This window comes from Aethalodelphis obliquidens, unplaced genomic scaffold (assembly GCF_003676395.1).
Source record: "Aethalodelphis obliquidens isolate GAN/ISIS:26980383/991018 unplaced genomic scaffold, ASM367639v1 scaffold60, whole genome shotgun sequence".
NCBI classification, from domain to species: Eukaryota; Metazoa; Chordata; class Mammalia; order Artiodactyla; family Delphinidae; genus Aethalodelphis; species Aethalodelphis obliquidens.
In genome coordinates this window covers 11,748,937-11,761,155 of record NW_020838004.1, presented here as the reverse complement: position 1 = coordinate 11,761,155, position 12,219 = coordinate 11,748,937, and positions in this window count along the sequence as shown.

Sequence of the window (12,219 nt, the reverse complement as noted above, 5' to 3'; positions counted from 1 at the left end):
GGAGAGTTCTTAATCATTAGCTGGAACAATGTCCCTCGAGTCCCACACTTCAAACATCCCAAGCATTACCTTTCTATCTGTTGAAAAAAAAACACTATATATCTATCTTAGTCATGACAGCTTTAAAATTTTGTTGTCTGTAGCAAAAGTCAAAATTTTTAAATATCAGAAATATTTAAAAGCTTAATTAGTGAACTTTATTTAATATAAAGTAGAATCTCAGCAGCTCTAATTGAAAAAAATCAATGAGTTAAAAGTTAGGATGATAAAGGTTTACATAAATGGATTAAAAATGGCCCCTGCATATTGGCTCTATATTTTTTACTTCATAGCAGATTGGGACCACTAGCTCAAAAGCTTGCCTCTGCCAAATTCAAATTTTTACACATCTAATTGCTTTAACTATATCCTAAATAACCATATTTTAAGCCATTTAGAGCCTGCCTGTTTTGCATGCCCAGCATCCGCAGGACAAACCTCAGCTTAAGAACCCAAGTCACTGCTACCCTTCCGAGATCCATGACTAAGCTGTCTGCAGCATCACCTAGCTATGTAAGCCTCCTCTCTGGTACCCCTCTTGCCTGGGAGTTCCCTTGTCCTCTTCCCCTTATGGTGGTGGCCCCACAACTGACTCTGGAAGGTCGCCTGTTGTGAGGGATTTCCCCTTGTCTGAACCTGCCAAGCACACCAAAATAAAGCTTGTTGTGTGCTACTGCCACCTGGTGGTCTTTTCTTTAATAAGTCCCGAAATCCTCGAACTCATAACAAAAGTAAAAGCCTTAGGATTGGAGAAAAATAGTCACAAGAAGTCATGTTGGCAAACGCAAGGCATAGAGGACCTTGTTCTTTCTATGCATATTTCCTGTCAAGGGAGGAGAAGATAAAAGACCTCTAGGATCCAAATAGCTGATGCAGATCTCGAGAAAGTTTTTCCTGTGGTTTTCCTGAAAATAATCATGTGAGAGAAACTGAGAAGTTGAATCTGTAGTAGAATTATTTGAAAGCCTTAGTAAAGTGCGATAAATAAATAAAACTTCAGGTGACTTAGAAATTTGAGCTCTCTTCACAACATAGGTAAACTATGTTAGTGAAAACATACCCTTTTATAGATGACAGTGCAAAATCATTCTAATCTTTGAAATATGTGCAATATGTCACAAAAACTTGGGCATTACAGTGAAACAGATTTTGCTTTAATCTCTGCTGTTTCTCCTTGAGTAACATGCCTTTGAATAAATTATTTAACTCTTTCATTCATTTAAGAATCATGGAGATGAGTGGCCAAGATAACAGAGTAGGAAGACCCTGAGCTCATCTCGTCCCATGGGCAAACCAAAATTACAACTATTTACAGAGCAACTATTGATAAGAAAGACTGGAATCTAGAAGAAAAGATTGTCTACAACTGAAGTTATAAAGAAGGAACCACAATGAGATGGGTAGCATGGGAGGAGACACAGTATAATCATGACCCATACCCCCTGGTGGGTGATCCACAAAGGGGAGGATGATTACAATTACAGAGGTTCTCCCCAAGGAACAAGGGGTCTGAACCCCACATAGGGCTCCCCATCCCAGGGGTCCTATACCTGGAAGATGAACCTCCAGAATATTTGGCTTTGAAGGCTAGTGGGGCTTACTTTGGGGACAGCCAGAGGGTTGTGGCAAATAGAGACTCCACACTTAAAGGGCACATACAAAATCTTACATGTTCCAGGACCCAGGGCAGAAGCAGTAATTTGAAAGGAGCCTGGGTCAGAGCCACCTGATGATCTTGGAGAGCCTCCTGGAGAGGCAGGAGGCAAATGGAGCTCACCCTTGAGACATAGACAACCACTTTTGGCAGCTCATTCTACCCCTAGGACACTGGTGCTGACAAGTGCCATTTTGGAATCCTCACTCTAGCTTCTTAGCATCAGGACTAATAAGGCAGGCTGCCTTAAGACCACTGAGCCCACAGACATCCTGGGATATGGTCATATCCAACAGAGGGTCCAGGACCTGGCTCCACACACCAGTGAGCCAGCACTAGCCCCAGGAACCCCAGGACCCTGCAGCTAGAGACCTTGGGACACAGCTCCACCCACCAGTGGGCCTGTACTAGCCTTGGGACCAGCCTCACCCACCAGTGGGCAGGCATCAGTCTCAGGATCTCCAAGCCTGCCCACCAGGGAGCTGGCACTAGCATTGGAACCAGCCACCCACCAGTGAGCAGACACCAGCCCCAGGACCCCCTGGGACCCGGCTCCACCCATCAGTGGGTCAATATACCAACTTCAGAACCCCAGTGCCCTGCAGCCAGAGATGCCAGGACCAAGCTCCATCTACCAGGCCAGAACCAGCCCCAGGAACCCCTGGGCCTTGGCCTTACCCATGAGTAGGTGGGCACAAGCCCTAGGACCACTGCAGCCCCACAGCCTGCCGTAGCAGGACCCAGCCCATCCACCAACAAGCCAACACCAGCTCTGAGACACATTGGGCCAATTAGCCAGCTGCCCCAGGATCTGGCCCCATCCACCAGTGGGCTGACACAAGCCTTCAGGGCACCCCAGACCCCACAGGCAGCATCCACCCACCAGCAGACCAAACAAGCTCCAGAACCCCTAGGGCCCTACAGCCAATAATCCCAGGACACTGCTCTGCCCACCAGTGGGCCGGCACTAGTCCCAGGAATACAACAACACACATACTGCCTTGTCAGCACCCAGCCAACCCACCAGCAGACTTGCCCCAGCCCCAGGACCCCCGGTGCCCTGGCCCTGCCCACCATCAGGTCAACACCAATTCTGGGAACCTTGGGCCTATCAGCCAGTGGCCCCAGGATCTGGTCCCACCTACCAGGGGGCTGACACTAGTTTCAGGACCCCAGGGTTTTGCACCCAGAGAACGCAGGACATGGCTCTGACTACCAGTGACCAGCACAAGTCCCAGGACATCCTGAGCCCAGGCTCTGCCCACCAGCAGGCCAACACCAGCTACAAGAGACTTTGAACCCCTCAGCCAGCCACTCTAGGATCCAGCCCCACTCACAGGTGGGCCAGCAGCCCACAGAGCTTGCAGCAAGCCATGTCAGGACCTGGCCTCACCCACCAGCAGGCTGACACTAGATCTAGAAACCCTAGCCCTGTAACCTGGTTCTACCCACCAGTGAGCCTGTACTAGTCCTGGGAACCCCATGAGGCTCTGCAGCCAGCCGCCCCATGACCCAGCCCCACCAACCAGTGGCCAGCAGTCTACACACTGGGAAGAACTTGGCAACCAACCAAACTGCGGGCCAGCCACACCTACTAGACCACACAAATTAGTCAGCCCGCCACAACAGAGGACCAATGCAGTCCACATTGGGGGCACCCCTAGAGCGTATAGCTCTCGTGACCAGAGGGGAGTGTGCTGCTGGGATGTGTAAGATGGCTCCTACAAAAGGCCACTTCTCCAAGGTTAGGAAACATAACCAACCTATCAGATACACAGAAATAAAAACAGCAAATTAGGCAAAATGAGGTGACAGAGGAACATAAAAATGATCAAAGAACTCAGGAGAAGATAGAATGGACAGAGATGTTAGACGTTTTTAACAAAGAGTTAGTTAGAAAATATAAAGAAGAACCAGAGATGAATACAAAAACTGAAATGAAAAATATAGTAGAAGGAATCAAGAGTAGATTAGATGCAATAGAGGAACAAATCAGTGAGCTGGAAGACAGAATAATGGAAATCACTGATGCTGAAAAGAAAAAAGAAAACAATAAAAAGAAATGAGGACAGTTTAAGAGATCTCTAAGACAAAATCAAGTGCACTAATATTCACATTACAGGGGTCCCAGAAGGAAAAGAGAGAGAAAGGGGCAGAAAACATATTTGAAGACATAATAGCTGAAAAATTCCCCAACCTGGGAAAGGAAACAGGCACACAGATCCAAGAAGCACAGATAGTCACAAACAGGATTAATCCAAAGAGGACCACACCAAGACATAATTAAAATGTCAAAAATTAAAGAGAGAATATTAAAAGAAGCAAGGGAAAAACAACAATACAAAGGAACTACCCTAAGGCTATCAGCTGACTTTTCAGCAGAAACCCTGCAGGCCAGAATGGAGTGGCATGATTTATTTATTTATTTATTTATTTATTCATTTATTTATTTGGTTGTGCTGCACAGCTTGTGGGATCTTATTTACCCAACCAGGGATCAAACCCATGACCCCTGCATTGGAAGCATGGATTCTTAACCACTGGACCATCAGGGAAGTCCCTGGCATGATATATTTAAAGTGATGAAAGGGAGAAATCTACAACCAAGAATACTCTACCCCTCAAGGCTCTCATTCAGATTTGATGGAGAGATCAAAATCTTTACAGACAAGCAAAAGCTAAGAGTTCAGCACCACCAAACCAGCTTTACAAGAAATGTTAAAAGGACTTCTCTAAGTGAAAAAGAAAAGGCCACAACTAGAAACATGAAAATTATGAAATAAAAAATCTCATTGGTAAAGGCAAATATACAGTAAATGTAGGAAACCAACCATGTATAAAGCTAGTAGGAAGGCTAAAAGACAAAAGTAGTAAAGTCATCTATATCTGTAATAAGTGGTTAAGGGATACACAAAATAAAAATATATAAAATATGTCAAAAAGAGTAAATGGGGGAAAGAGGAGTAAAAATGCAGGGTTGTTAAAATGCATTTGAAATTAAGAGATCACAACTTAATATAAATATATATATGATTATATATATATATACACATATGTATAGATAGATAGATAGATAGATTGCTACATATAAACCTCACGGTAACCACAAACCAAAAATCTATAATAGATACACACACACAAAAGAAAGGAATCCAAACATAGCACTAAAGATAGTCATCAAATCACAAAGAAAGAGAAAAAAAGAAGAAAGAACAACAACAACAAAAACTACAAAAACAACCCCCCAAAATTAACAAAATGGCAAGAAGTACATGCCTATCAATAATTACGTTAAATGTAAATGGACTAAATACTTCAATCAAAAGACATAGAGTGGCTGAATAGACACAAAAACAAAACCTATATTTATGTGGTCTACAAGAGACACATTTCAGATCTAAAGGCACAGTCTGAAAATGAGAGGATGCAAAAAGGTATTCCATGCAAATGGAAATGGAAAGAAAGCTGGGGTAGCAATATTTATGTCAGACAAAATGGACTTTAAAATAAAGAGTGTAACAAGAGACAAAGAAGGACATTACATAATGTACAAGGGACCAATACAAGAAGAAGATATAACAATTGTAAATACATATGTATCCAACATAGGAGCACCTAAATACATACAGAAAATATTAACAGACATAAAGAGACAAACTGACAGTAACACAATATTAGTAGGGGACTTTAACACCCCATTTACATCAATCAACAGATCATCCAGACACAAAATCAATAAGGAAACACTGGCCTTAAATGACACATTAGACCAAATTGACTTAATAGATATATACAGAACACTCTACCCAACAATGGCAGAATACACATTCTTTTCAAGTGCACGTGGGACATTCTCCAGGATAGATCACATGCCAGGCCACAAAACAAGTCTCAATAAATTTTAAAAAACTGAAATTATATCAAGCATCTTTTCCAACCACAATTCTATAAGACTAGATATCAACTACAAGACAAAAAACTGCAAAAAAACACACAAATATGTGGAGATTAAACAGCATGCTACTAAACAACAAAAGGATAAGAGAAAAAAAATTAAAAATACCTGGAGACAAATGAAAAAAACATGATGATCCAAAATCTATGGCATGTAGGAAAAACATTTCTAAGAGGGAAGTTTACCTCGATAAAAGCCTACCTCAGGAAACAAAAGCCTACCTCAAATAAACTACCTAATCTTATACCTAAGAGAACTAGAAAAAGAAGAACAAACAAAATCCAAAGTTAATATAAGGAAAGAAATCATAAAGATCAGAGTATAAATAAAGTAAATAGAGATGGAAAAAACAATAGAAAAGATCAGTAAAACTAAGAGCTCATTCCTTGAAAAGATAAACAAAATTGATAAACTGTTAGCCAGACTTGCAAGAAACAAAGAGAGGACCCAAATCAATAAAATCAGAAACAAGAGAGAAGTTACAAATGATACCACAGAAATACAAAAGATTGTAAGAGATTACTATGAAGAATTATACATCAATAAAATGGACAACCTAGAAGAAATGGACAAATTCCTAGAAACCCACAATCTCCCAACACTGAATCAGGAAAAAGTAGAAAATAAGGACAGACCAATTACTAGTAATGAAATTGAATCAGTAATTAAAGAAAAAAAAAGCTCCCAACAAACAAAAGTCCAGGACCAGATGACTTCATATGTGAATTCTACCAAACGTTTAAAGAAGAATTAACACCTATCCTTCTCAAACTATTCCAAAAACTTGCAGAGGCAGGGACACTTCCCAACTAATTTATGAGGCCAGCATCACCCTGATATCAAACCAGACAAAGATATTACAAAAAAAGAAAATTACAGGCCAATATCACTGATGAACATAGGTGCAAAAATCCTCAACAAAATACTAGCAAACCAAATCTAACAATACATTAAAAAGATCATTATCAAGTGGGATTTATATCACAAATGCAAGGATGATTCAATATCCACAAATCAATCAATGTGACAGATCACATTAACAAACTGAAGAATAAAAAATCATATGATCATCTCAATAGATGCAGAAAAAGCTTTTGACAAAATTCAACATCAATTTACAACAAAAACTCTCCAGAAAGTGGGTATAGATGGAACATACCTCAACATAATAAAGGCCATATATAACAAACTGACAGCTAACATCATACTCAATGGTGAAAAGCTGAAAGCATTTCCTCTAAGAACAGGAACATGACAAGGATGCTCACTCTCACCACTTTTATTCAACATAGTATTATCAATAGAAGTCCGAGCTACAGCAATCAGAGAAGAAAAATAAATAAAAGGAGTCCAAGTCGAAGGAAGTGAAACTGTCACTGTTTGCAGATGATATGATACTATACATAGAAAATTCTAAAGACACCTCCCAAAAACTACTTGAGCTCATCAACAATTTGGTGAAATTGTAGGATCCAAAATTAACAAATAGAAATCTGTTGCATTTCTTTACACTAACAATGAACAAGAGAAGTTAAGAAAACAATCCCATTTACCATCACATTAAAAAGAATAAAATACCTAGGAATAAGTCTAACTAATCTAACTAAGGAAATAAAGACCTGTGCTTGGAAAACTATAAGACACTGATGAGAGAAATTGAAAATGACACCAAATGGAAAGATATACTATGTTCATGGATTGGAAGAATTAATATTGTTAAAATGCCCGTACTATCCAAGGCAATCTACAGATTCAATGCAATAACTATCAAAATACCAATAGCATTTTCACAGAACTAAAACAAATAAATCTAAAATGTGTATGAAAACACAGAAGACTTCAAATAGCTAAAACAATCTTAAGAAAGAACAAATCTACAGGTATCACACGCCCTGATTTCAAACTACACTGCAAAGCTACAGTCATCAAAACAGTATGGCACTAGCACAAAAACAGACACAGATCAATGGAACAAAATAGAGAACTCAGAAATGAACCCAAACTTATATGGGCAATTAATGTATGACAAAGGAGGCAAGAATATACAATGGGGAAAAGACAGCCTCTTCAATACATTTGTGAAAACTGGATTGCTACATGCAAAAGAATCAAACTGGACTACTGTCTCACTCTATGCACAAAAATAAATTCAAAATGGATTAAAGACTTAAATGTAAGACTTGAAATCATAAAACTTCTAGAAGAAAACATAGGCAGTACACTCTTTGACAATGGTCTTTGTAATATTTTTTGGATCTGTCTCCTCAGGCAAAAGAAACAAATGGCACTACATCAAATTAAAAAGCCTTTGCACAGCAAAGGAAACAATCAAGAAAACAAAAAGGCCACTTTCTGAATGGGAGAAAATATTTGCAAATGATATACTGATAAGGGGTTACTATGAAAAATATGCAAATAACTCATACAACTAAACATCAAAAAAAACAAAAAACAAAAACCCACAAACAATCCATTTAAAAATGGGCAGAGGATCTGAATAAACATTTTTCCAAGGAAGACATACAGATGGCCAACAAGCATATGAAAAAATGTTCAACATTGCCAATTATTAGTGAAATGCAAATCAAAACAACAATGAAATATCACCTCACACCTGTTAGAATGGCTGTCATCAAAACAGCCACAAATAAATGTTGGTGAGAATTTGGAGAAAAAGGAATCCTGTACACTGTTGGTGGCAATGTAAATTGGTACGGCTATTATAGAAAACAGTATGGAGATTCCTCAAAAAATTAAGAATAGAACTACCATATGATCCAGCAACAGCACTTCTGGACATTTATCCGAAGAAAACAAAAACACTAGAATATATATGCACTCCTATGTTCATTGCAGTATTACTTACAGTAGTCGAGATATGGAAGCAACCTAAGTGTCCATCAAGAGATGACTGGATAAAGAAGATATGCTATATATACATACAATGGAATATTACTAAGCCATAAAAAAGAAGGAAATCTTGTTATTTGTGACAACATGGATGGACCTAGAGGGTATTATGCTAAGTGAAAAAATTTAGACAGACAAAGACAAATACCATATGATTTCACTTATATGTATAATCTAAAAACACAAAACAAATGAACAAACATAACAAAACATAAACAGAGTTATAGTACAGAGAACAAGGAGATATATGCCAGAGGGGAGGAGGGCAGGGGGAAGAAAGAACTAGGTGAGGGAAGTTAAGAAACACAAATTTCTAGTTGCAAAATAAATGAGTCATGGGTATTAAATGTATTATACCTACGTACTAGGGATGTAACATACAACATGATAAATATAATCAATACTGTTGTATGTTATATATGAAAGTTAGAGTAAATTCCTGGAGTTCTCATCATAAGAAGAAAATTTTTTTTCTATTCCTTTAATTGTGCACCTATGGGAGATGATGGATGTTTATTAAACTTGTCATAGTCACTTCATGATGTATGTAAAGCAAATCATTATGCTGGATATCTTAAATTTATATAGTACCGTATGTCAATTATATCTCAATAAACCTGGGAAAAAAAAGAATCGTGGAGTACATACCATGTGCACAAATTCTAAGGACAGTGCAAATAAAAAACAGTCCCTTCCCAAGAGCTCACAAACTAGCAAAAGAGACCAATAAATGACCCCTGTACAATGTGATAAGCGCTAGCATAAAGTCAAGTACAGGGGCAATAAATGATCATGAAGGAAAATCAACTATACTTCAATAAAATGAAAAATTTTAAAATATGGAGCATGAAGAAAACTTTTAACTCAGCCCAGAGAAAAGGGGGTGGATGGTGCATGGAGAGAGTAGCTTTCTAGAGAAGATATTTTATAGTTACATATTACCTTTTAATAATTTCTGATGAGTCTCTAATGTCTGATAAAATTAAGAGCAATTATATTATCTAGATCAGTACTGTCCAACAGAAATGTAATGTGATATACATAATTTAAAATTTTCTAGTAACCATATTAATAAAGTAAAAAGAAACAAGTGAAATTTATTTTAATAATATATTTATATAACACAGCATATCTAAATATCTAAAATATTATCATTTCAACATGTAATCGGTATAAATTATTGAGATATTTTATATTCTTCTAGGTTTTCTATATTTATTTTGTATTTTATACTTACCACACATCTCAATTCAAACTAAGTCACATTTCAAGTGCTCAATGGCCTGACATGGGACTAATATATCAGCTAACACAGATCTATTTTGAACTAATGGTTCCCAATATCTTAAAGTATGAAGGCCTCTCAAAATACTTTGAAGATATCCACATTATAGTTTGATACTTTTTATATCCATCAATTGATAAATCTTATTGAAAAAGCTCTTTTGAGCAAATTTAACAATGCTTTTCCATGTATGCTGATTTTGTATAACAGTGTCTACATGTGTTTGAAAAATGGTACCCTAAGATATGATATTATATATCATCCCATATCATAGTATGATATCACATAATATGCTTAAGCTAATTTGAATTGGATTTTGGCCTGACAGAACATATAGATCACTATTTTTAGGCATCACCTAAGTTCTATTGTATCCACCCCTATTACAGTAAGATCAATAAAGCTGACAGATGAGCACTTTTTGAGAGGTTCCTTATAGATATGATTCAAATATCCTGGTAGCAAGATGATTGTTAAAGAATTCCTGAGGTCTCTTCCAGTTGATGGTAGTATTTAATATGGGTTCTCCTCCCAACTCTCTTACTTACCAGCTATGAGACCTTAGGCAACATACTAAACCTTTCTAAACCTTTGTTTTTTCATCTTTAAAAAACAAGAACAGTATCTGCTTAATACTTGTTGAGCACTCTAGGCATCTTACATGCACCAGCTCTTTAAATCCTCACCGCAATCCCATGAGATGTTGCTATATTATCCCCATTCCACACAGATGCACGCAGAGGCACAGCGACGTTAAATAATTTGTCCAAGATTACTCAGCTGTAATTTGAACCCAAAACCTGCAATTTTAATCCCCGTGCTATATACTGTCTTTCTTAAATTACAGCGATTCTCAAATGAGATAATACACACAGACACTTAGTACATGCAAGTTCAGTGTCAGTTTATTATTGTTATTATTAAGATTCTGATGCCCATATTTGTATCTTTTTAAAATGCTCTTTCCTAACTGGAAATGCCTTGCTTCATCATTCTGAAAATAATTCCAAGTCCCACCTCCTACATAAATCTTTTTTTTTTTTTTTCGGTGCACAGGACTCTCACTGCTGTGGCCTCTCCCATTGAGGAGCACAGGCTCCGGACGCGCAGGCTCAGCGGCCATGGCTCACGGGCCCAGCCGCTCCGCGGCATGTGGGATCCTCCCGGACTGGGGCACGAACCCGTGTCCCCTGCATCGGCAGGCGGACTCTCAACAACTGCTCCACCAGGGAAGCCCCCATAAATCTTTTTTTAACTAAGTTGATTGCTCTTTGCTAAAAATTCCCTTTGATATTTAAAGAAGTGCAGAATTTGGCCCATGATTCTCCACCAATGATTATGCCTTATTACTTTAACAACAGTGGTAATTAAGGAGGAAGAAATTCCCTCTCACATCCCACCCCCACTCATAGAAAGTCATTTATTCACTCATTTTTTTCAGTAAGGGCCTATTCTATGTCAGGCTCTGAGCTAGGTGCTAGACACGTACTGGTGAACAAAACACATAGTTCCTTTTCTTACGGAAATTTTGACAATAGAACATGACATTAAATAAATAAATGTATAAATACAAATTGTAGTAAATGTCATGAAGAAAAAGAACAAATAGGCCATCAGAAAGACAGTCTAAGGGGTATAATTTAGATGGAGGAAGTCAGAGAAGGCCTCTCTGAAGAAGTAACATCTAAGCTAAGTAAGACCTGAAGAATGAGTAGAAATTTGTCAGGGAAAGAGTGAATGAAAGAACAGTCCAGTCAAAGACCCTGAAGCAAAAGAGCTTGCCATGTTTATTTAGACACTGAAGAAAGCCAAGGTAGCTGAGATATATTGAACAAGAGGAAAGTGGTAGAAAATGAGGCTGAAAACTATACAGGGCCGTGTCAGAATCTGATAAAGAGCAAAATACCTATTATTGTATTTGCACGGTACAAACTCCAGAGGTTAGACCTTGCCTATCTCTTCTTTACTAGAAGGGTAGGGGTCGGCACAGTTTTTAAAAGAATGAGTAATCCTGACCTACTAATACTCTTTGTCTCAAGCGTACTATAGTGTTGCTTCTAAAATAGTGAATCTCTTAAACATTCCATCTGATAGTTTTGACTGGAACTTACATGGTAAACATCCACACTATCTACTATGATGTGCAAGACATCAAAAGGAGGTAAAGATGTTTGAATGACATGGCCTGTGACTGCAAAGGAATTTAATGGCTAATAGTATCAAGTAATATAAGGAAATGGATAAAAAGAATGAATGGAAGTTATGAGGAGCATAACCTAAGTATGAAATTAAGCCCACTGCAAAGTTCTGAATTATAACGCTTATTATATATTGTATATTGAGGTTTAAATTATCTACCCAATTCTGGGGACTGAA